General features: G+C 40.5%; 1 long non-coding RNA gene across 1 annotated transcript in view; it reads left to right on the top strand.

Annotated features, from left to right (window-relative positions):
* LOC311599980 overlaps window positions 1-14,976 on the top strand; it is a 32,955-nt gene extending 17,979 nt beyond the window's left edge. Inside the window, exons 2-3 of the long non-coding RNA XR_014780085.1 lie at window positions 12,541-12,592; window positions 14,376-14,976. This is a non-coding gene — a long non-coding RNA (uncharacterized lncRNA). The remainder of the gene's footprint in view (window positions 1-12,540; window positions 12,593-14,375) is intronic.
* The last annotated feature ends 8,880 nt before the right edge of the window (window positions 14,977-23,856 follow it).

Raw genomic sequence — 23,856 nt, forward strand, 5'->3', positions numbered from 1 at the left:
TCGTGGTTGGTTTGGATGTGACCCCAAATGCTGAAAGACCAAAGTGAAAACAGACAAGTAGGACTGAATCAAACTAATAAGTATCTGCCCTGAAAAGGTCATCATCTACAAGGTGAAATAGCAACCTAGGAATGGAAGTAAATGTTTCTAAAACATCCATGTGACAGAGAGCTAAGGTCCAAAATGTACAAGGAATAGCTACAATTCAATCAACAGAAATGAAAACCAACTTAATCTTTAAGCAAGTAAAGGACCAAACTGATGCTCATTTCACAAAGGCAGTATGTAAGAGGATGCTTCCTGCCATTAATCACCAGGGACAGCAAATTAAAACCAAAGAGATATCACTACAATACCTGTTACAATGGTTATGATCAGAAGATGAGACATCAATTTTACTGAGTATTTAGAACTGGCAGTGAATCATATGCTCTTGGTGGGACCTTAGAACATCTACTGTCAAAAACTGTATGACAGTTCCTCAAGAAAATGAGAGAGAAAGAAAAAGAAGGGATGTATAGAACATGGTGCTTACACAAAGACTGTACCTGAAGGCCTCTGTGAAAGCATAGCTGAAGAGACGGACAGGTGTAGTCCTGAATAGGTCCAGAAAGCTTTTAGATCAGATCCCATACCCAAGCCAGAAATATGACCTCAGAGATTGCTCAGTCCTGCCCTCACATTGAGGTTGCAGCAGGCATTAATCCAAATGATATTTTTTTTTTTGTCACTCACAGATACTACTACTGTGGCAGCAAATCCCAGACCAAGCTCTCCATGAGACAGGAAAGAGAATGGCTAGTTTGCACACTCTTGGGGTTAGGCAAATCTTTGATTAACAGCATGCTCATCTTGTTTGTGAAATTCACTGTGAGAAATTTCCAGAAGAGTCTTCGTGTATAATGAAGAACACAGTGAGATGATGCATGTCCCCAAAGCTTTATCCTGACAGACACCAGTGAGAGAGGACTTCCAGTAACTGAAGTTATGTGAACAGTAGAAGATAAAGTACAGGGTTGGAGACCCTCATCTCCATGCACCACTCTTCCCTTACCTTCTCTCCAAAGCACTGGTCTTCTCTTTTCTTTTTTTCCCAAAGATTTATTTATTTCATATGAGTGCTTTATCTGCAGAAGAGGGTATCCAATTACATTATAGATGGTCGTGAGCCACCATGTGGTTGCTGGGGAATTGAACTCAGGACCTCTGGAAGAGCAGGCAGCGCTCATAACCACTGAGCCATCTCTCCAGTCCCTTTTCCTTTTTGTAAATCGGCTGTTAGAGCCAGAGTACCATTCAGTACAAGATCTTTCTAAAACCCCACAGCTGAAGCTACCTCTAGTCACACATCATCCTCTTGGCGCCTTCAAATCATGTCAGATCCTATAATCTTTTGATCTGATCTGAGAAAGCACAATGAAGTGTTTCATTGCCATCCACATATTTATCTGTATTTATTAAAATATGCAGTTGGTCAGCCCAGTGAGTGGAAAGTTTATTTTCTAGCTGCTGCCAGTATCGTTGATTGTCTTTATTCTTTAGGCCAGTTCCCCAAGTCGCTTTAGACTTCAACAGGCCATGTCTTAGCCAATGGTCAATATTATTTCCCCAAATTAATAAAAGCCTTCTCTCCAGATGAAGGGTATAGTGTGTCTGTGGTTTTGCCAACCCATCTCCTAGATGTCAAAGAATTACCAGTTGTGCCAAGATTCAACTCTCAGATGTAAGTTCAGTTTCTCAAACTGTAGCTCATTGTAAAAATATTCTAAGATGCTATTTTATGATAGTCACTATTAGAACCTAAGGCAGTTCTTAATACAGCAAATACAAACATAACTCAGTGACCCACCAACCATTGCTTGGCGGACACACCTAAAGGAAGTAAATCCATATCTCAAAGGATTAGCTACACTCCCCAGATTTATTGCAGCATTGTTTACTGAGTTGTGGTATGGAAGCATCTATCAAAGTATGGATAAAGAAATCATATCATGTATACACATTTCACATATGCATGTGCTGTATATGTAATAAAATTATATGCTGCCATTTAAAAGGCCAAATCAAATCAGGACATGGGCAGGAGAAATGGAATAAATAAGAAATCATTATGTTAAACTAAATTACCATCCACAGAAAGACGAGTTTCTCTTGCTTCAAGCTTAAGCATTGGAGTGAGTTACAGGCTACAGATGAAGAAAGCTGGGTTCTGGCAATACAATCGTTAGTTTGCATGAGTCTTAATATAAAGGAAAAAAAGAAAGGTTAAGCAGAATCTGGGGTGGAATACCAAAGGATTTTCTCTTAATAGAACAGTTTATGAGATTATATTCTGGTTAATTGGGGGAAAAATCATAGCTTTGTGTGAGTGGGAGAAGGAACAACAGCAGGACTGTCACCCACCATTGTTAAAAAATAGGATGCTCTCTCTCGATGACGATTTTCTTCACTGGGAAGATTTCTTCTGGTTACACATCTCTGCAGTCACAAGCCCCTCAGACCCATGAAGCTATTGACTCAGTCTTGAAGTCCCAAGCACACACACAGCACAGCTTGCTACCCCTTTGACGGTTCTCTGTATGTTTAGTGGATGATTCTTCCTGGCTTACTGTTGGGCCGAAGGGTCTAGTGTATATTCCGTGTAGAAATTGTGTGTTGGGCACTGTACAAACATGATGGGGGAACTCTAAGGAGCTACTGAGCTACAAAGCGGAGACATGCAGTATATCTTCAGAAGTAGGTATTTCTTCTTCTTTTATTTTTTATTCATTTATTTATTCACTTTACATCCTAATCATAGCCCCCTCCCTCTTCTAACCCTTTCCTTTTCCTCCCTCTCCCCTCCCCTCTTCCTCAGAGAAGGGGAGTTCCCTCCTCTACCAATCCTTTCCAGCTCATCAAGTCACTCCAGGATTGAGTGCACCATCTTCCCCTGTGGTGTGGCGAGACAGGCCCACCATAGTGGAAACGATCAAAAAGCAGGCAAGAGAGTCAACATCAGAGACATCCTGTGCTCCCCTTACTAGGGGGCCCATGTGAAACTGAGCTGAGCTGCTCATTGGCTATATCTGTGTAGGGGGCCTAGGTCCAGTTCATGCATTGTCCTTGATGGGTGCTTCCATCTCTGCAAGCCCCTCTGGGCCCTTGTTGATTGGCTCTGTTGGTCTTGTGGAGCTACTGTCATCTCCAGGTCCTTCTAATCTTCCTCCCACTTTTCGACAAGACTCCCTATGCTTCACCCAACGTTGGGCTGTGAGGCTCAGCATCTGTTTGGATGCACTGGTGGGTATTCTGTTATGCTCAAAGACAGGAGCCTAGCATAGCTGTCCTCTGAGATAAGTGGGTATTTCTAACAGAAATAACTTGGTGTGAATTTCCTCTTGTTTTCAGAAAAACAAACAAAACCAAAAACAAACAAACAAATGTAACTCCAGAGTAAGTTGACATTTTTAATTAAATCATAGCACAATAGAATCTTAATTTTAAAAAATGTATGTTTGGGGTTTATAACAACACAGTGAATATCATGATTTGATTAAAATGCAAAAAAAGCAAAATTCAGTTTTTTGTTGTGTTTTTAACCCAATGACAAAATAAGTAATTATATTTCTGTCTGCCATAGTTCTCCTCCCCACCCCCACACTGGGTGCTGCCCCCTCCCACTCTCTCTCTCTCTCTCTCTCTCTCTCTCTCTCTCTCGTGTTAATTCTATCACGCCCAACATACATGACGCGTTGTCACAGTTCTCTCACTGGGATAGCCCCTGCAGTAAGACCCAGTGATCAGCCTGCTCACTTTAACTCTGCACAAAATGACCCCAACCTTTGAGTTTTCCAAATATATTCAGGGACTATGGACTTCTGGCTGCAGAGCTACTGTGCTCACGTTTACTGTGACTTACTACTTGTGAAGACTGATTCCTAGCCCTTCCTTGGGCTCAGTGGTTGGAGAATTCAGTGTTCTTCAAGTCTCTCTCCCCTAAATGTTGACTTACCTTCAGGAGAGGTGTTGGTTGAGGCTGTGCAGTGAATAAATTGAAGGCATATTTATTGTTTTTTTTTCCTTGGAGGTAACTTTTAGAAGAAATTTTCATGTAATATTAATAAGATAAGGGCCAGCTCAGTTGGAGCTTGTTCCTTGTAGACATTTCTGTGTGCTGTGTGGATGGGGCATCTTCACAGTGTGCGTGTGTGTGTGTGTGTGTGTGTGTGTGTGTGTGTGTGTGTGTGTGATAATTTGGTAGTTTGAGCCTTTGTCTTTTTTGCAGATGAAAAAAAATGAAAGGTGTCCCTAACTTTTTAAGTTGTGTCTTAGCATTGTCTCTGCTATGTAATAATTTGGGGGCCCAATTTATAGTTATAGATCTTGTGTATATCATAGCTTACAGGAAATTATCACCTATTCCTTATCATAACCCAGTATTTTATATTTGCAAATATATTTTAAAATATATATATTTTAGCAAATCCTAGTGTAGTCAATACTCACATTTAATTGGACCTGTTTGCATTGGGAGATGCCTATCTCATTATTCCTATCTTTCTCATGTTCATGTTTTTATATCTAAAAAATTTACTGTAAAGATGTATTATTATCAAATTGAATTTAAAATGCTACATAATTTGAATTATGTTTTTCTTATAACTTGGTTACCATCTTGGCAATGGGAACCAGGGTGTGTTGGCTTGAGGAAAAAAATAAATTCTCCCTTCCTTTGTTTTGTCCTAATTCCTTCCTTCCTCTGTCAAAAAATCACAAAGCAAAATATCACAAAGAGCAAGCCATGAGTCAGAGAGATCCTGTCTCTCCAGCATTCATTCCTCAGACACTGGCATTGGCAAATGACACAGCTCAGTGCCAGGGCCCTGCCTGCCTGTCTATTAACCTAATTGACAGCGCCTGTGACATGCATCGGGGTGATTCCTCTTGGAATAGCTAACGGATCTGAGCAAACCAGAAAAGGCAGGGAGGGAAAATCTAATCCCTCCTCCTCTTTCATTGCCAGAAGAATAAATCGGCAGCTTGACTGTCGAGGATCATGTCAAAACCCAAGAAGAGATGGTTCATAGGAAACATACGACGGAGCCGGGGGTGAGAGGGGGCAGGGGGATTAGGAGCTTTTGGGGACACAATGGAAGCCTGTTACTAATGTAGTCATGTAATCAGGATACAGCGTGTGATGACCAACAAAGGGATTTTCAAAGGGTTCCTGGACAGTGATGCCTGAAATGATTCGTCTCGAGACAGGTGCTTTAAAGGGGGAGAAATGCTCTAAGGCCCGATGTGGAGAATAGATGTAAAGGTCCAAGACAAGAAGAACAAGAGAATCCCAGAAAGCAAGTGGGGGTGCACATGGAAACACTGATAAATTAGTAATAGAGCCTCAGGCTTCTTGCCAAAAAAAAAAAGAAAAGAAAAGAAAAGAAAAAAAAAGAAAACCTCTAATACCATGGCTCAAAATGTCATGAAGCGTATTTAACAGTATGTCAAAAAGTCAAATTCACTCTGCTTATCTAGACGAAGACAAAAAGACATATATTTAAAACGCCTCATTTCGATCTCATGCCTAGGATCATGTGCAACCTGCTATTTTAACACACTGTGTATTTCCTAGCATACTATCAAAATGAAGAATTAAATTAATGAAACAAATGAAAGTTACTCATCAATCCCTCTATGAGGGGGAATATGGGGTGTTCCACAGTCAAAACAGAGGAGGCCAGACCAACTGCTGTCGCTCCTGTCTTCTTTGATGCCCACATTTAAACAAGGCTGACTTTGTCATGTGCCAGCCAGTCTAACTGGGATTCCACAAGCGTTACACCTCACACACAGTGGACATTAACGGTGCTTGTCAGTTTAAGCTCTGAAAATACCGTGCCTGTTTCTTAGAGATAATGATTTGATTTCCTTCCTCTAATTTCTATTATGGGCATCTCCAAACTCTCTAACTAATATTTATCACGTGCCCCATACCCTCTGAGACATCCTTGTTACTGCCACTCAGTGTGAATTCTACAGGAAGCAAACCCTGTGTGAGGGAAATCTTTGCACTGTGTTGAATATATAGAAGCTGCTTCATTACAATCACCATAGGCTGCAACCATGAAGGATGATTTTTATATTCGCCCTTTGGAAACCGGTTCTTCTACATTAAATTATAGGCGGGTTCTGCTTGTTTTTGTTTTTATTTTTCTGATATATATCATCCCACATAAAAGTCTTTCAACATTTTTTTTACAAATATCCACACAAATAGCAACAAAAAAGAATGCAAAATATTGTTAGTCACTGGGACAAAATAAAAATGTAAAAAAATTAACTTGCTTGTCCATTCCCTCTTTTAGTCCTTTGTGAATCACACCAAGATTCCACCATGCACTGAGAATAATACCACATGAGGAGGGCAGAACCAAAAATACATCAGTAAACACTGGGAGATTATATTCTTCTGAAGTAGAAAGTAAAAAAAAAAAAACAAAAAAAAAAAAAACAAGGAAACAAACAACTGTGTGCCATGCTGTCCACACAGACAGAAGCTGAAGAGGCAATTCACTGCTCTACAGACTGAAAAGAGAGACGCCCCAGATGGGAAGACCGCTCTGAGCAGGTGAAATTGAACCTGAAAACTGACAGACTTGGAGAACTTTAGCTATTTTGGACAGTACAGGTTTCTAAGACAGAAAAAGAACTTAGTAATGCATAATGTACTGAGAACAGCATTCACCCAAAATTCATCATCTATTCAGAACCACAGAATGTGACCTTATTTCTAGATAAAATATTTGTACATGTTATAAAATTGTAATGACGTCTTTCTGGAATAGAATAGACCCAAAGAGGAGGGAAATGCGAACGTTGACATACAGGGAAAAAAGCCATGTGATAGCACAAAGCGATGAATGATGCTGCTACAGCCACTATGTAGAAGCCACAAAAAGCTGGTAAAAGCAAGACAGGATTTCCCTGGACCCTCTGAGAATCAAGGCTGAGCCAACATTCCACAATGCACCTCTACCCTCCTAGTGTACGGCAGACAGAATGAATCTCCGCTGTGTTAAAATACCCAAAAACATAAGATAAACTGTTGCAAGAACCATAGGCAACTAAATGTCTTTAGGACATGCCAGAGGTGATGGGACAGGGAATTGATTGATTGCTGGGGCTGGTGACCTAGCAAACCAGGCTGCTAGGCTCTGCTTAATGGGAGACTTTGCCAAATAACAAAGTCATTGCAGACAAGGGGCGGTCCATAGATGGAGAAAGGAAAAAGTTCTCCATGAGCATGTGAGGTCAGACTAAAGTCTTCTGGTGTGAGATAGTTTGGGTAAGGGGCTCTGCTCAAACTATGGCACCAGCTAAGGACAATACGTGCAGTAAACTTTGAACCCCTACCCAGTTCTAGCCAATGGACAGGACATTCTCCACAGTTGAGTAGAAAGTGGGGTCTGACTTTCACATGAACTCTGATGCCCCATATTTGACCACGTCCCCTGGATAGGGGGACCTGGTGGCACTCAGAGGAAGGATAGCAGGCTACCAAGAAGAGACTTCATACCCTATGAGCATATATAGGGGGAGGAGGTCCCTCTCAGTCACAGTCATAGGGGAGGGGAGTAGGAGAAAAGCGGGAGGGAGGGAGGAATGGGAGGATACAAGAGATGGGATAACAATTGAGATGTAATGAATAAAAAAAAAGAGATAGTTTGGATAGGATTTCTGTCATTCATGGCTTTAAGAATTTCTAAACAATACAGAAAAGAGTATAACATATCATGGCTTATCTATGTCAAGAAGGACTTTGTAGCCATGTCTTTGTCTTGAGCTGAGATTGGAATCTCCTGGACATGGCTGGAAGACATCTAACAGAGTTGATGCCTGTCATCCTATGAAGACACAAAACACTGCTTCAGAGAAGCTGGAGTCTCACAACCTTCAGAGGTTTCATACCCATGTGCGTCATTTTACTAATTTTCCAGTATAATTCTTTGAAGAGTCCTTAAACTGAAGGACACAGAAATATAAGATGTGTTTTGGGTAAGGGCCGCAATAGATAATTGTGTAAAATGGAAGAAAAATGACATGGAGTTCTTAATATTGAAAAGATAACTTAAACTTACATGGATAACAAGTCACATCACATTATACAAACACATTTTTTGCCACATCAGTTTCTATCCCCAAATTACTTATTCTTTATGTATTATGAAGTCATTCATTTTATATTTTCCTTTTGTAGTATTTGAGCGTTTCATACATGAGCACTGTGTTTGCATCATTTCTACCCCTCCAACTCCCACAGTAGCTTCACACTCCCTCTAAATTCATGGCACTTTTTCTTTGATCATTATTCTTACATGTGTGTGTGTGTGTGTGTGTGTGTGTGTGTGTGTGTGTGTGTGTGCATGTGCGTGCACACACACACTCCAATGAGTTCATTTAATATGGATCATATGTAAAAATGCATAGGAAGACTACCTGGCATTGGATAACTTATCATAGCTATCGGGGTTGGTGACTTTTATTATGCAAGTCTCGTCTCAGCCATATTGGTGAGATTCCTTGTCGTGTCTTGAAGACAATAGCTCACTGCTGTCATCATGTTCTTCTGGCTCTCATAATCTTCTTGCTGTCTCTTCCATAATATTACTTCAGCCTAAGGTGCAAAGGTTACAGGCTTATTTTATGCACTTTGTCTAGTTCTGAATCTCTGGAGTAGCTTCCCTGTGCTGCGAAAAGGAACTTTACTGCATGATGAAAGCTACACTTCCTTGTGTCTTTTGACCAGAAGTTGAGGCCATTGATAACTAAAGTTAATATTAAAAAGGCTTCTGTTTTGCTGCTGTTTGTGTTTTTAGTCCTAGTTTGTGTTTTAGTCATTATAGCTTTGTGTCCTTTCTGTAGGCAAAAGTATTATTTGCAGTATTCTCTGTAGGCCTGGTTTGGTGAACACAAATTCTTTTAGACTGTTTAAAACATGGAGAATTATTTCTTTCTCCTTCAACTGTAGAAGATAGTTTTTGCAGGGTATGGTAGTCTGGGTTGTCATCTATGGTCTTTTGGAATTGGGGCACATTGTTCCAGGCTTATATGGCTTTTAAATTTCCATTTAGAAATAGCTGTTATCTTGATAGGTTTTCCTTTGTATGTGACTTGTGTTTTTTTTTCTTAAAGTTTGTAATATCCACTTTTTTGTTCTGTTTATATTATGTTTTCACTATATAATATGCTATGGAAAGTTTGAGGTGGTTTTTTTTTTTGGTCCTATTTTGTGTTATATGTGATTCTTTTATTGCTCTTGTATGGGTATGTCTCTCCGTCATTTAGGAAGTTTTCTTCTATGATCTTGTTGAAGGTTTCGTCTATGCATTGACTAAAATAATAGTGATCCTCCTCATCTTCATCCTCTTCTTCCTCCTTCTCCTCCTCCTCCTTTTATTCCTCCTTCTCTTACAATGTGTAGATCTGAGTTTTTCACACTGTTCCAAAGTGACCTGGTATTCATTTTATTTATTTTTAAATTGTCACAATCATTGATTGAGTTTTCCAATCCCTTTTCCTTATCTTCAAGTCCTGATATCCTGTCATCTACTTGATCTATTCTTCTGGCAAGGATTCCCCCTGAGTTTGCTAATTGGGTCACTGATTTTCAATCTCATCTTCATTTTAACTAGAATTTTCTTCAAAATATTATTTCTTTATTGAATTGAGTTTTCCTGTACTGTCTTTGTCATTTCACCGAACCATATGATTTCAATGAGGTGTTTGCTAACATCCTCTTCCTTGATTTCTTTGATCATATTTATTATTATTCTTTAAATTCTGTGTCCTGGGGCTCAACAAGGGGATTCTTAGTGAAGAGCATTGCTAAGACATTGGTGTAGCTTGTAGAGCACATCATCTTGTCTTTCCTATTGTTTGTGGTTTTGCATGTGACCTGGGTATGTAGATTCTTTCCTTGATTGGGTATCAAGTACAAGATTCTAGACCCTGTTCGTTGAGTAGGTTAGTTCTGACTTTGCTTTTGCCAAAGCTTGGTTGGATTCAGACAAGGTATGAAGAGTTGGTGGGTCAGTTTTTTATTGGAGGGATGAAGGCAATTCCAATTCAGCATCGACAAAGAAAGAATGGAATCCTAACTCCCAGCTAGGTCTCCTGGGCTGTTCTCACACTCATGGGCCTACGTTACCTGAGTCAGGAAGTTTGTGGTTAGTATAAGTAGAGATGATTTGGGGCACTCATCAGCCTGGGCTTGTGTACAGTCTATGTGAGCAAAGCTAGGTCTGTGAATGTGGTGGTAGAAGGGTAACATGTTTCTGGTGAACCAACCAAGGCTGGTTTGGTATACAGAATAAGGGGCTAGGTCTGTGAGTGTGAGGAGCACAAGGTGGTTTATAACATCTATTAGCTTAGCAACTGTCCCCCCCTTGCTGTCCTAGAAAATACCCAATTTTTCTAGGCCAAATTTAGATGTTCCTTTTTCTATAAAATGTTCTCTATTTCCTTCTCACAGTATAATTTAATTTATTTTCTTGTTTCATTTTATTTTATTTGTTAAGCACCTAAGATGTTTGAGCATTACACATGGAAATGTATTAGACATTGTTTGAGAGATTTTATACAAAATTAAGGAAAGGGAGAAAATAAATAAGTAATTACAATGTATAAGTAAAAGGTATTTTTAAAAATTTACTAGCAGAAACTGTATTATTCACACAGATAAAATTCTTCATGAATTAAGTGTGCATGTCACGAGACACATATATTTGTAAAACCAGTGCCTCACAGAAGCTGAATGGTGATTCTTCTGCTAAGGTAGCTCAGAGCTCAGAGAAAAAAAAATTCATGATCACTTTCATTTTTTTTGTGTGCTTTGACAAATAAAACAACCACAGAAAGGAAAAACATGCAACTAAACCAGGGGGAGAAGAAAGAAATGGAGAATATATGTTGTCAAAAAACAGCAATAGGTGAAAATTTTTTTCAGTTTAAATATTTGTGAATAAGTTTAAATGGAGTATAGAAAATAATATATATATATATATATATATATATATATATTACAGATAAAGCAGATTCAATGTTTACAAAATATTTACAAAATAGCTATTGGGAGGAAGAAAAATAGTATGGAACTAGGAAAAATACATTTAAAGAAAACTGAAACTAAACACTTAATACATATAATAAACTTGTTAGACTACAAATAAAAAGGAAAGAAAATGGGAAAACCATTTAAAAAATGGGAGAAGGGAAGAAGAGGAAGGAGGGAGGGAGGGAGGGAAGGAGGGAGGGAGGGAGGGCTGGTTCCCTGCTCTCCCCATTCTCCCTTACATGCTTCTTACTGAGAACTGCAACAGGTCAGGAAGCTAAGCTGATATGAACAATGGATGTTCAAGATCAGAACCTGAATTTGCAGTGCAGTTGGTGCCATCCATAAATACACAGCCATTGACTACCCCCATCATTCAGGTATCAACAAATACATTATAGTATCATTGTGATGAGTCTTTCATGATAACTCCTATATTCTAAGGAAGTAAGGCCCCATGAAATGTATCCCTGGCATCTTGATCTTCACTAATGTAACAGATCTTGAGGCTTTGAAAGCAAGCTTTTTTTTCATTCCTTGACCTGCAAAAATAAAATGGTTGTAACAGCTTCTAAGTACAAACCTATCATTTATCAATCTTATCAGTGGAATCCATGCTAATATCTGGTCCTGAATATTGTAGACACTAAAGGAAGTAGTTGAATCAAGTTTGGTGGGGTATTTTGAAACTATCACCTATGGAGTGGGGCTTCCTCATAAAAGCTATTCCTGGGATCCTCTCGAAGAAATATTATTTCCAGAAGTTTGCCATCTGTAAAGCCACTAGGGCCTTTGCCATCAGCTAAAGCAAAACCAGCACATGTTTCTGTGAAAACACACCAGCAGGTAGAATTTCATTGTCCGTGGTTACTACTATGTGAAAATAACAACCATAAGCAAAATCGATTTCATTTTTCCCTTTCTCCCATAACTCCGCTCAAAATCTCTAGAGAAAAATATATGGAACTAGCAAAATAATTTGACTCCAAAAGGAGGGGTGGGTACATTCAATTAAGCAAGTAATTACTACAAATGTTTGTACTCTGGGTCATTGGAGACAATCGCTAAAGTTAAGCGGTAAACGGAAAGTCTGAGCTTCAGGTTGCCCTGGAATTTTGAAACTCAATGTCCAGGGAACTCAACACAGCATTTTTGCTGGACTACTGACTAAATCAATGTCACTAGGTTAATATTTTCATTAGTAAGAAGAAATTTAATACAGAAAAATCTCTCATGAGGCTTTAATTGAAATAAGAAAGGTAAAATTAGATCACAATCCACAGAAACAAGAGGAGGCCTATGCAAGTCAGCCTGACAAGGCCTTGGATGGGGAAGCTTCTCACAAACTTCAGGACACAGTAATAAGATGTGCGTTGGGGTGGAAGGACTAGTTCATAAAAATAGCAAGTAAAGAAGACATGAATAGCCTTGCTTTTTTTTTTTTTCAGATAAAACCACAGGCTCTTTGGAAAGAAGATGGCTTAAGCATAAGAAAACTGGGTGAGGGAAATCATGGAGGGAAGGGTATTTTGAGCAGAGAAAACTGGGGAAGGGAGGAGCCAAGAATATTTGCAAATGTGAAAGGAAGCCTTTGTGGATGGAGCATTCTGGGATAAAGGAGAGTGAAGTGACTTGGGTTAGACAGCTGGGAGGGGCAAGTATCTGCTGAGCACAGTAAACAGGATTCATTCTTATCTCAAAAAAAATAAAATAAAATGTTAAGGGATTTATAGGAGGGTGATATATACATTATATTACAGTATGATTATAAACAGGAGAGATTCTGAGGAGGTAAGGAGATCACAGATGGGAATATGGCAAGACCTTTCAAGGCATAGGACAAGATGTCAGTGACTTGGGTCAGGATCGCAATGATGGGCTTGACAAAAGAAAACTGAATATAATCATAAAAAAAAAAATAGAGAACTGCATGATAGTTGGCACAGGAAAGACCAGTTTATTGTTCCGCTGCAGGGAATTCCTGGTGAACTTTAAGATTTGATACAAGATGACAGCTTTATGGTGTTATTCTACGACGGCAATGCAAAGAGTAGAAGAAAGGGGGCCTGAGTTTTTAAAAATTAATAAATAGAAAAGAGGATGTGATGGCATAGAATGCCTGGGAAAACATGCAGCACTTGAGTGATTTCAAGGAGAGACGGTGGAGAAAGGAATTGGAGAGGAGGATCAGCTCCTTGTTTTCAAGCAGGTAGTGAGCTGAGGTTTTCATGGAGGAAGGACTTATGAAGAGCGTGGGCAATGTGGGCATTAAATACATACATTCACCTTAGTGCGCACCCGCGGAGCACGGGCACGAGTGGATATGGCAGAATCGGTCACCTGCTTCAGGAGAAACCTGGTACTGTGGATCAGGACAAATGCTGGGGGAAAGCTGAGATTGAGCCCTCTTTTCTTCAAGGACCAACACACTAGAGGCATAAGATAGATCCTTCATCTCCAGGATGCAGGGGTGCAACAGAATAGTAAGAATCTAAACCATTTTCCCGTCTCTGTCTCACTCCAGAACTGCTGAGACTTGCTAATTTAGATGACTGAGTGAAGGTGTCCTTGAGAGACACTAAGATTTCCTCAAAAGACGACCCTCTCAGTAAGTTCCCAGAGTGTGCTGAATGTTGAAAATTGACCATAGTAATAAATGGCAGCAAATGAAACGGCTGAGGAGAATGAGGAAAGCTAAGAAGGATACAAACCGCAGCAGAGAGAGGAGAAACCTAAGGCAAAAGTTGGTTTTTTAACATGAGCCTAAATTTATCACACTCTATTTTAAATATCTCTCAGTCCCTGCAATTTAAATATCAGGTCCAAAAATACCTAACAGCCTATTGGGAAGCCCTTACACATTACAAAAAGAAATTAGAAGTAACTGGGGTTTTGCCCTGAAAGTTCGTGTTCCACAGATAAAACCCTTCTTCCTGTTTTGAGCAATGGGTATGAAAACATCAGTGAATAGGATGGACTCACTTCAGTAATAAGCTATTGGATAAACATTGGTAAATTATCCCCCAACCTAAGGGAAGCACTGGTAACAAATTTCAAGAGATACACTGCACATCCATGGGGTCAAAAAACATCCTTTTGAGGCCAGGAGATGCTGGACTAAAACTAGTCGTGAGAACATTTGCATTCCCAGCAACCAGCATGATACGATAGGCCCAGGAGAAATTGTTCATGGAGTGTAGTGAACCAAGCTCTCGGGCTGACAAATGTTGGGGTTTTACCCTTTGTTTTCTCATCATAACTGCTTTTGATTTGGTCTATCTAGTTTCTGGTGAGCCACCACTTGCCCATCCTCTACGACCATGTCCAGCTGTTATCTCCAGAAGTCTTTCTTCAGACTGTCACTGTGCCTCTGCACTCCCTCCCCACCATCGTCGGGATTCAGCGAGGTGACCCTGTTCACACTACTGAAGCAGTGGTGATTCAGGGCAGGGCTGCACATCCCCCCCCCCTTCATGATGCTTAGCTGCTGTGGTTGTGACAACACAGAGGACAGAGTTGGAGGCTGCTAACGCCATCTAATAGAACTGACCAAAATGTCGCTAACACATCATGGACAAGACAATATGCACAAAACATCACCACCCAACATTGGCAAAGCAGAGAAGCCCTGTGCTCATTAAAGAAGTCTTTATCTTTCCTTGGATCTTATATGCGTTGCCACAATTTTTCTTGTGTCTTTACTATACAATGAAGGCGCTTTCATTTATTGCATTCACATGTTTGGCAATCACAGCATTGTACTTACAGACAAAAGGGATCAAATAATTTACCAGCACCTTCAGACTTTATCTGGCAGCATATGTAAAAACTAAAGTTAATGGTCAGTTTTCAATGCGTCATTAAATATTTAAGTTATTTCTTCAGCACTCTGAGTTTGCCTTTTATCTCTCAGCTGCCCGTTTAAATGATCGTGGCGATATTTGCCAGCCTCTTACAATCTTGATGATTGTAACGTGGGTGCTACATGTTGTGGATGGGGCGTGTTTATTCCTTAATTCTATGCCTAAAGGCTTGAAAGTAAGCGTTTGCTCCCATGAACCCTTGTGGTGAACAGGCCTTCTTTATATAAAGCGTTCCTCTTCCCCTCACCTGCTCTCTGTCTTTGCTCTAGTTCTCTGGGCATGACAAAAACAGGTCACAAGACTCATGGGAATTATACTGACCTGTCCCTTTCACTTGGACAAAGAGTTTTGAACGCTGAAGTCCTTTGTCAGTTGTAGTCATTGGTCAAATCTTCATTTACCTATGGTAAGAATTTGTGTAGGTTTGTCGGACTTAAGTCCTCTTTAAAAATAAAAATAAAAAAGCCCATGAGGCTTATTCCTTCATTGGTTTTGTGTTTAAATGTTCAGTGAATTCGTTTTCCATTCTCTGTTCAGCTGCTAACTCCGGAGGCTGCCTCAGGGGACAAGAGAAGCTCCTCTGCACAATCCAAGCAAAAGCTGTTGATTGGGCTGAGAATGCTGCCATTGGTGCTCCTGGGGGGGCCGAACATCTGTCTCACTTCCCACAGAGCCCCTCTAACGGGTAGCCTGAAGGTCCATACTCTCCCCTAACCTTGGCGGCTCCACTAATAACGTGAGCATTATCTTTACTGCTCCTTGCTCTTTAAGGAAGGAAGATCATGGCAGAGCCTCGTCAGGTACCCTGGAGCTCTGAAGGCTTGCCTCGGGCCTGTTGGTTGTCTGTGTGGTAAGGAACATTTTTAATTCCGTGTTCCTTATTCACAAAGGGTGAAACCTATTTCCAGTGTTTAAAAAGTGAAACCGTGCACAAGGTCTTGCAACACTGTGCACCTAACAAAATTCCCTCAATTTCCAGGAATTCTGTTTTATGTTAACCCGTAACAATACATTGGAGACTATGTATATGACCTACTTTAAAGTCTATTTTCTAAATGCAAGGGTGAAGGGTTCAATGAATGACAGCAACAGATTGTGTCTTCTGCATGAGAAAATAGAGAATGTAGCTCTTAAGGCTCAGCCTGGATCCTCTTGGTCTGGCTTTTTACATGGTAACAGCTCATGAATGCTCTGAGAAACCATCCCGGGTAACTCAGTCTTGAATTAGCATCACACTAGTTGTTATTCCTCCTGGTTTTCATGTGGCTGTCTCCTTTCAGGCACCAGAAGTTCCAGCTGGTTAATAAGTCACATAGCATGGAATAAATGCTACTTTAAAGTAAGGCATTTTGAGAACACACAAGAAGGCATATAAGACTCACTTGAATTTTTTTTTTTTACATTTCCATACCATTTTTGCATAAATACTTAGAGAACCCCTTCCAAATCTCCCCAGTGGCCTACCACAAGTCATCTCAAGGGAGATACTTAATGTAGCAAGTGACTCCCTAGGAACGGACTAGAAGCAAGCGACTCTGAGACCCCAGCGTCTCTAGCCTGCTCATTTACTTTCCACAAACTGGGTTTTGTGTCGCTGTGATTGCTTCCCATCAGAAAGAAGCGATTGTTTCAGCCGCTGCCCTTGCATATTTGGAGCCCCGCAGCATCTTTGACTGCTGAGACGTTGCATACTGCCACTTTAACAACGCGTTCATGGCAAATTAATCTGCCTCATCAGGGACTGACATTCATCGCCTCTGTTCTGGGGATGGGCACGCTGCCTTCCTGAGAGCTGTCCTCAGTTGCGGCATTACTAATAGTGATAGCATGCTAAGTCTAGCGAAGCCCTTTATATCTTCAAACAGCCTTCTAAAATCTCAGACAGTGCTGGTAACAGTCGGCACGTTAACATGAATCTTAGCTGTGGAGCTTTATTTATTTTCCTTTCAGTTTTTGTAATTACATCAAATTAAGACTACTCTTTCTCTCACCAGTATATCCAATAGTGTTTTTGCTCAAAATAAATGCCTAAGAATCCTTTAAGAATAAAAGAGCTTCGCAACACTATGTTGGTTCAGGCCACGCCTCTGTCAAGAGCTTTCATCATTTCCTAGGTAGCACTGTGATCAGGAAAATGGAGATTTAACAGTATAGTGAGCCAGTCAAGTGAGGAAGTCTCTCTACTATGCCTTGCCTGATCCTAAAGTAGGAGAGACAAGAGCATCTCTGGGATTAAAACACACACACACAGGCCTCATAAACCTGCAGATGTTTACTTGTATCAATGCATAGCCGGAAACCCACTGAGAGGATTCTGAGCCCAGCAACCCAGAAACTGAAATAAAATAAAATAATAAAATAAAATGAGTTTCTTTCTACGTCTCTAAACTTACTTATTTTTGATACTAGTTGCCTTCGATTTTCATTGTGTTCCAGGTTTCTCTCATACATGATAAACACTTGTAAGGGTAGGAAGTCTGATATGGCACTCGGTTTAAAAAAATAAAAAAGGGGACTTCCTCACACCCTTCCACACATGCTCCAGAGTCTGAATTACCCATTTCTAATCCCAAGGGCCTTTCAGGATGCTGTGCTCTTGTAACAGAACTGTTAAGAAAGGCCACTTAGAATGAACAGAAATATATTGGTTCAGAGTTTTGAGTTTTGGAAAACTCGATATCACGGTTGCTGCCATTGCAAGAGGCTTTCTGGCTGTGTTGTGAAAATCACAGGGGATCCCAGTACAGAAGAGCAATGACAGACACAGGAAAACTCGTCGTTTTCTAAGGAACTCGGTCCCATGATAATGGACACCCATTTGACAATAACGGCACTGGCCCATTCATGACTGCACACTTCTCACCACTAATAGTAACACAGAGGCAGTAAGTTTCATTGTGAGTTTTGAAGGGCATAAACATTTTGAGGAAGACCCTAGATAACACCAGCTGTGGAAGTTATATGAAATTAAGACCTTTCTGACCTCTAGGTCATCCAGGAGCGTACGTAGATCTGGCCTTCTTCTGTGTCTTACAGTTTTCTTCAGGCATGCATTTCCAGAACTGTTTGCTCTGCAAACCCATCTAGGAATTCTGTGATTCCTGAGAGCCCTGGGACATACCTCAGTGTTGGCAGGTAGCAGTCAGGACCTCTTCTTAAAGGCCATCAGGGTGTCCATACTCCAGCTCCTCATCTAAGGACTGCCCCACTCCAGTCTGGGTAAAGTGACATTTGTCACTTTGTAAGAAGTACTGGCTTCCCTTCAAAGACGGCCTCCACTCACACTTGGAGAAACTAATTTATTTCTCTATTAACTAACCCTGCTCTGAGTACTTCATCTGTTGCTTGGGATCTGTACTCCTTTCTGGCCTATACTATAGGTAATTAAAAAGCAGGAATATTTTTATTTCTTCCGCTGCTTGCATATGAAATTCCTTTCTGATGCATTACAAGCTTAATGTCTGAGTGTCCAAACTGCAGAAAGCTCGTGCACTATAAGGAAAAGCCAGAATGCAAACCTGGGTTTACAATTCAAAGTGTGGACAGATTTTACTCAGATTCACTGAGCTTCAACTGTATGCCACACGCAGGGGTAACAGAATCTCAGGGTGATTCTCTAACCTGGTCATAGGAAAGCCTATTGCCAGCATGAGATCAACACTTTGATGTATGCAAGTAGAGAAGATCATAAATATCGCTTATACCGTTATTCTGAATGCCCTGGAAATTTTAGGACTCTAGAATATCAATTCTCCTAAGCCTCTCTTCCTGAAACCAAGACTCCACAACTGGCATAGGAGGGGCATTAAAACAAACAGGTTGATTAATGGAATCGAATCAAAGACCCAGAAATAAATACATACACCTATGAAGATCTGATTTTTTATAAAGAAGCCAGAAATATACAATGGAAAAAATAAAGCATCTTCAACAAATAGTGCTGGTCTATCTGGAGGTCTACCTGTAGAAGCATGTAAATAGATCCATATCTATCATCCTGCACAAAACTCAAGTCCAAGTAGATCAATGACCTCAACATAAAACCAGATAAATTGAATCTGACAGAAGAGAAAAATGAGGAGCAGCTTTGAACTCATTGGCACAGGAGATAACTTCCTGAACAGAACACCAACAGCTCAGGGTCCAAAATCAACAATTAATAAATGGGACCTAATGAAACTGAAAAGCTTCTGGAAGGCAAAGGTCAGCATCAATCAAACAAAAAGGAATGGAAAAATATATTCTCCAACTCCACATCTGGCAGAGGACTAGTATCCAAAATATATAAAGAACTCAAGAAACTAGACATCAAAAAACTAAATAGTCCAATCATTAAAATGGGATACAGATCTGAACAAAATTTTCAACTGAGGAATCTCAACTGACTGAGAAATGCTTAAAGAAATGTTCAACATCCTTAGCCATCAGGGAAATGCAAATCATAATGACTCTGAGATTCTAGCTTACACCTGTTACAATTGCTAAGATAAAAAACAAGTGATAGCTCATGCTGGTGAGGATGTGGAACAAGGGGAACGCTCCTCCATTGCTGGTGGGAATGCAAAAGTGTATAGACACTATAGAAACCAACATGGCAGTTTCTCAGAATATTAGAAATCAATCTACCTCAAGACCCATCTATACCACACTTGTCAATATACCCAAAAGATACACTCCATCCTACCACAAAGACACTTGCTCAACTGTTTGCAGCAGCTTTATTCACAGTAACCAGAAACTTAAAAACAACCTAGATAAAGAAAATGTGGTATTTACACATGGAGGATTACTCAATTTACTGTGTGTGTGTGTGTGTGTGTGTGTGTGTGTGTGTGTGTGTGTGTGTGTGATGAAATGTTCAGGCAAATGGGTAGAACTAGGAAAAAAAGTATCCTGAGTGTGGTAACCCAGACCCCAAAAGACAAAAGTGGTATGGACTTACTTATAAATGGATAATCGTGCTATAATACACAGATCCAGACAGACTAAGTAACAAGGAGGGCTCCAGGGGCCATGCATTAACCTCTCTGGGAAAGGGAAATAGAATTAATTTTGTGGATGGACTCGGGGCAGGTAAGGATGGGAGCAGGAGGGAATAGGTGGGGGTGGATAGGAGAAAGTAATGGGAGAGACTATTTGAATTGGGGTGCATTTCGAAGGACAAGATAGTAGCCTAGCACAATGAAAACTCCCTGAAATCTAGGAGGGTGACCCTAACAAAAAACTCCTGGAAATACAGAATACAGAAGAACCAGCCATTTTCTGTGATCATGCAAGGCTTCCAATGGAGGGATTGGGACACCAACCCAGCCACAAAACCTCTGACCTACAAGTTTTCCTGCCTGCAAAGTGTGCTGTGATAAAAGTGTTGCAGAAATTGTGGGAGTGGCCACCCAATGACTGGTGTAACTTAAGACCCATCAGAGAGGCTTTGTCCGTCAACTGATGGAAGCAAATGCAGAGACCCACAGCCAAATATAAGGCTGAGCTTGGAGAATCCTGCAGAAGAAAGAGGATTGTAGGAGCAAGAAGCATCAAAGACGCCACAAGAAAACACACAAAATCAGCTAATCAGAGTTCATGGGGGCTTACGTAGTCTGAACTGACAATCAGAGAGCCTGTATGGGTCTGACCTAGGTCATATGCACATATGTCATGGTTGTGTAGCTTGGCCTTCCTGTGGGATTCCTAACAGTGGGAGTCGGGGTTGTCTCTGACTCTTTTTGTGGCTTCTGGGATGTTTTACCTTCTACTGGGTTGCATCATCCAGCCTTAATAGGAGTGGACGTTCCTAGTATTACTGCAATATGATATGACATGTTTGGTTGATACTTCTAGGATGCCTGTCCTTTTCTGAAGGGAAATGGAAGAGAAGTGGATCTTGAGGAGAGGGGAGGTGAAGAGAGAGACTAGGAGGAGAAGAGAGAAGGGAAACTGTGGCCAGGATATAATATATGAGAAAAGAACAAAATTTTTAAAAAGGGAAAAGAAGGAAGGTAAAAACGTAGACAAGATGGAAGGAAGGAAGGCAGGAAGGAAGGAAGGAAGGAAGGATGAAAGAGAAAGGAAAGAAAAGAGAAAACCAGACTAAGAAGCAAAAAGATGATGAAGACAAGGAGGAGAAGGAAGAAGAGGAGGAAGAGGAGAAGGAGGAAGAGAAGGAGGAAGAGGAGGAGGAAGAGGAGAAGGAAGAGGAAGATGAGGAAGAGGAAGATGAGAAGGGGGAAGAGGAGGAGGAAGAGGAGAAGGATGAAGAGGAGGAGGAAGAGGAGGAGGAAGAGGAGGAGGAAGAGGAAGATGAGGAGGAGGAAGATGAGAAGGGGGAAGAGGAGGAGGAAGAGGAAGAAGAGGAGAAAGAGGAGAAGGAGGAGGCATAAACTGGCCATAAACCAAAATATATTGGCTACTTGGACTTCAGTATTGATTTTGCTTTATGTTCCTAACTACAGTCCTGTTACTTGATGATAGTAATGTATTTTGAGAAGTAGGACACCAGGCACTCTTGTCACTGGGAGAACATTATAGACTAGACCTACACAAACCTACATAAGCTGTGCCAATCATTCAGCATGGGTCCTTGACGGGCTCAAGAGGCTCAGTAAATATGAGGTTGTCTGAGGCTGCTGCCAATTTAACCCAGAGGAATGATGTTCCAGTAAACTGTCGTTGTTAGTGGAAGAAGTGTTGTCAATGCATTAGCCAGCCACACGGTTGTCTAGTAACTAGGGGCAATAGTCTGTGCAATGCTATGCTATGAAATTAATGCTGTGGCTTCATTGTCACAATGAGATCACTATCTATGCATAGCCCATTGCCCAAAATGCAACATGCATCAGATGACTGTGATATAAATATAAGATTATATCACTTACAAGCCAGTAAAATGCTGTATTAAATTCTGTTACTCATTGTAATTACTAAGAGCAATATTCAAGTCCACCAACTCGCACCTACCCTCGAAATATAAGTTACTTGGTTATTTTAAATTCTTTTTTTCCCCTCAGGATAAGATGACAAGGAAGTAGAAGCAAAACTGTCTAAGGGGACAAAGAAAAACAGATGGTAGGAGAGAAGGGTGAGAAAGAGGTGACTAGGAGGGTGTGGGGAAGATGCTTTGCATACTTGTATGGAAATGGCTTTATGTAAGCCATTATAATAAAGAAGAAATAAAATCATCCAAAAATCATTATTGAGCATGTACTATATGTCAGGTCATATTCTAGGGATTTTGTTCAATAAAATAAGGAAAATATGTAAAAGTTCATGAAATAAAGGCACAAACAAATAAATGTCCAGAATGTCAATGGCAGATATATGCATATATATATATATATATATATATATATATATATATATATATATATATATATATATATATCTCAAGGTAAAGAAACAAAATGAGGGCCAGAGTGGAAGGCATCACTTTCGTGCAAGCTGTTCTAGAGCAATTAAACGCCGCAGCTAAGGTTATATTTGAGCTAAGATACAAAGAAGTAGAGAATAAATGATGCCAGCATCAGGAATCCATGAACTAGGGAACATCCCAAGCAGAGTGAATAGTGAATGCAAAGGCTCAGCACACCAAAGAAGAGTAGGGTGCGGCTGCACAGGTCAAACAAGGATGGGGAGAGGAGCTCTGAGCTATCGCCTCTGCAAGTGCACCGAAATCGTAACAAAAGTTTCGGAATTTATTGAGTGGGATGAGAATTTATCAGAAAGTTTTGGAGCCTAGATTGACGTGACCTGACTTAAGTTGTTAAAATGTCACTCGGGGAGTGTTCTGGTAGAAAAGCCTGCATAGAATCCAGGTGGAAGACAAGAACACCAAGAACAAGGTTACTGCGATCCGGCAGGGGGAGAGATGACGGAGGCCTGGTCCAGGGGAAGTGAATGGCTCTGGGTCTACCTCAGATGCAGCAGCCATAGCATGCCTCCCGACAGTGACAGAGGTTGCTAAGTATCCACATTAAAATCTACTCAGTATTTGAGGCCTGGCCTGCTTGATGAGTAGCCCAGTTATATTCTAAGACAAGAGACACTGAGGAAAGAGTGAGGGAGGTGGGCACAGAGGCAACAAGAGCTCCCACTATCTGAAGACTAGTCTACTCTGTGGTGCCTGAATAGAGAATATAATACTAACGATACACATTTTGAAATTTTTTGGAGATTCATTTATTTATTTATTTATTTATTTAATGCATCAGTGCTCTATCTGCATGTACACCTGCAGGCCAGAAGAGGGCATCAGATCTCAGCGTAGATGGTTGTGATCCATCATGTGGTTGCTGGGAATTGAACTCAGGACCTCTGGATGAACAGACAGTGCTCTTAACCACTGAGCCATCTCTCCGGCCCCCCATTTTGAAATTTTTATCCTATCAATGGTCTATGGAGCCATAAGAACAGGTGAAATTATATAGTAGAATACAGAAAGGCTGGAGAAGGGAGACTCCGCATATGATCCAAGTAAGTGAAAAATGAGGATGAATACAAAGAGATGATTCTTTCTCTCTTTCACATCCATGGCAGAGAGAGCTCCACCATCTCTGCTCCCCAGCATCTGATGTACACCTGCACCGTGATATCCAGGTCGTCAAGGGGGAGTGGGGTGATTGAGATCAAATGAGGCCGAATGGAAGATTGGGATAAGAACTCAGAACTGTGGATTGTATTTGGAAGAAGGAGGAAAGAGGCATTGAAGACACTGACGTTTCAGTAGTATGGTGGTGACCGAATGCTGCAGGGATAGTAGAAACAGTAAATATGCATAACTCTTCATAGAAACTTTTCTAGAGAAAGAGCAGAAATGAGAGCATGTAGCTAGAAAGAGCTGTGAATAGGAGGAAATTTACTATTTTTTTTTAACTTTTGATTTTTAAGTGATTGTAAACATGCAACCTG

Source organism: Acomys minous, assembly GCF_964271855.1.
Source record: "Acomys minous genome assembly, chromosome: 1".
NCBI classification, from domain to species: Eukaryota; Metazoa; Chordata; class Mammalia; order Rodentia; family Muridae; genus Acomys; species Acomys minous.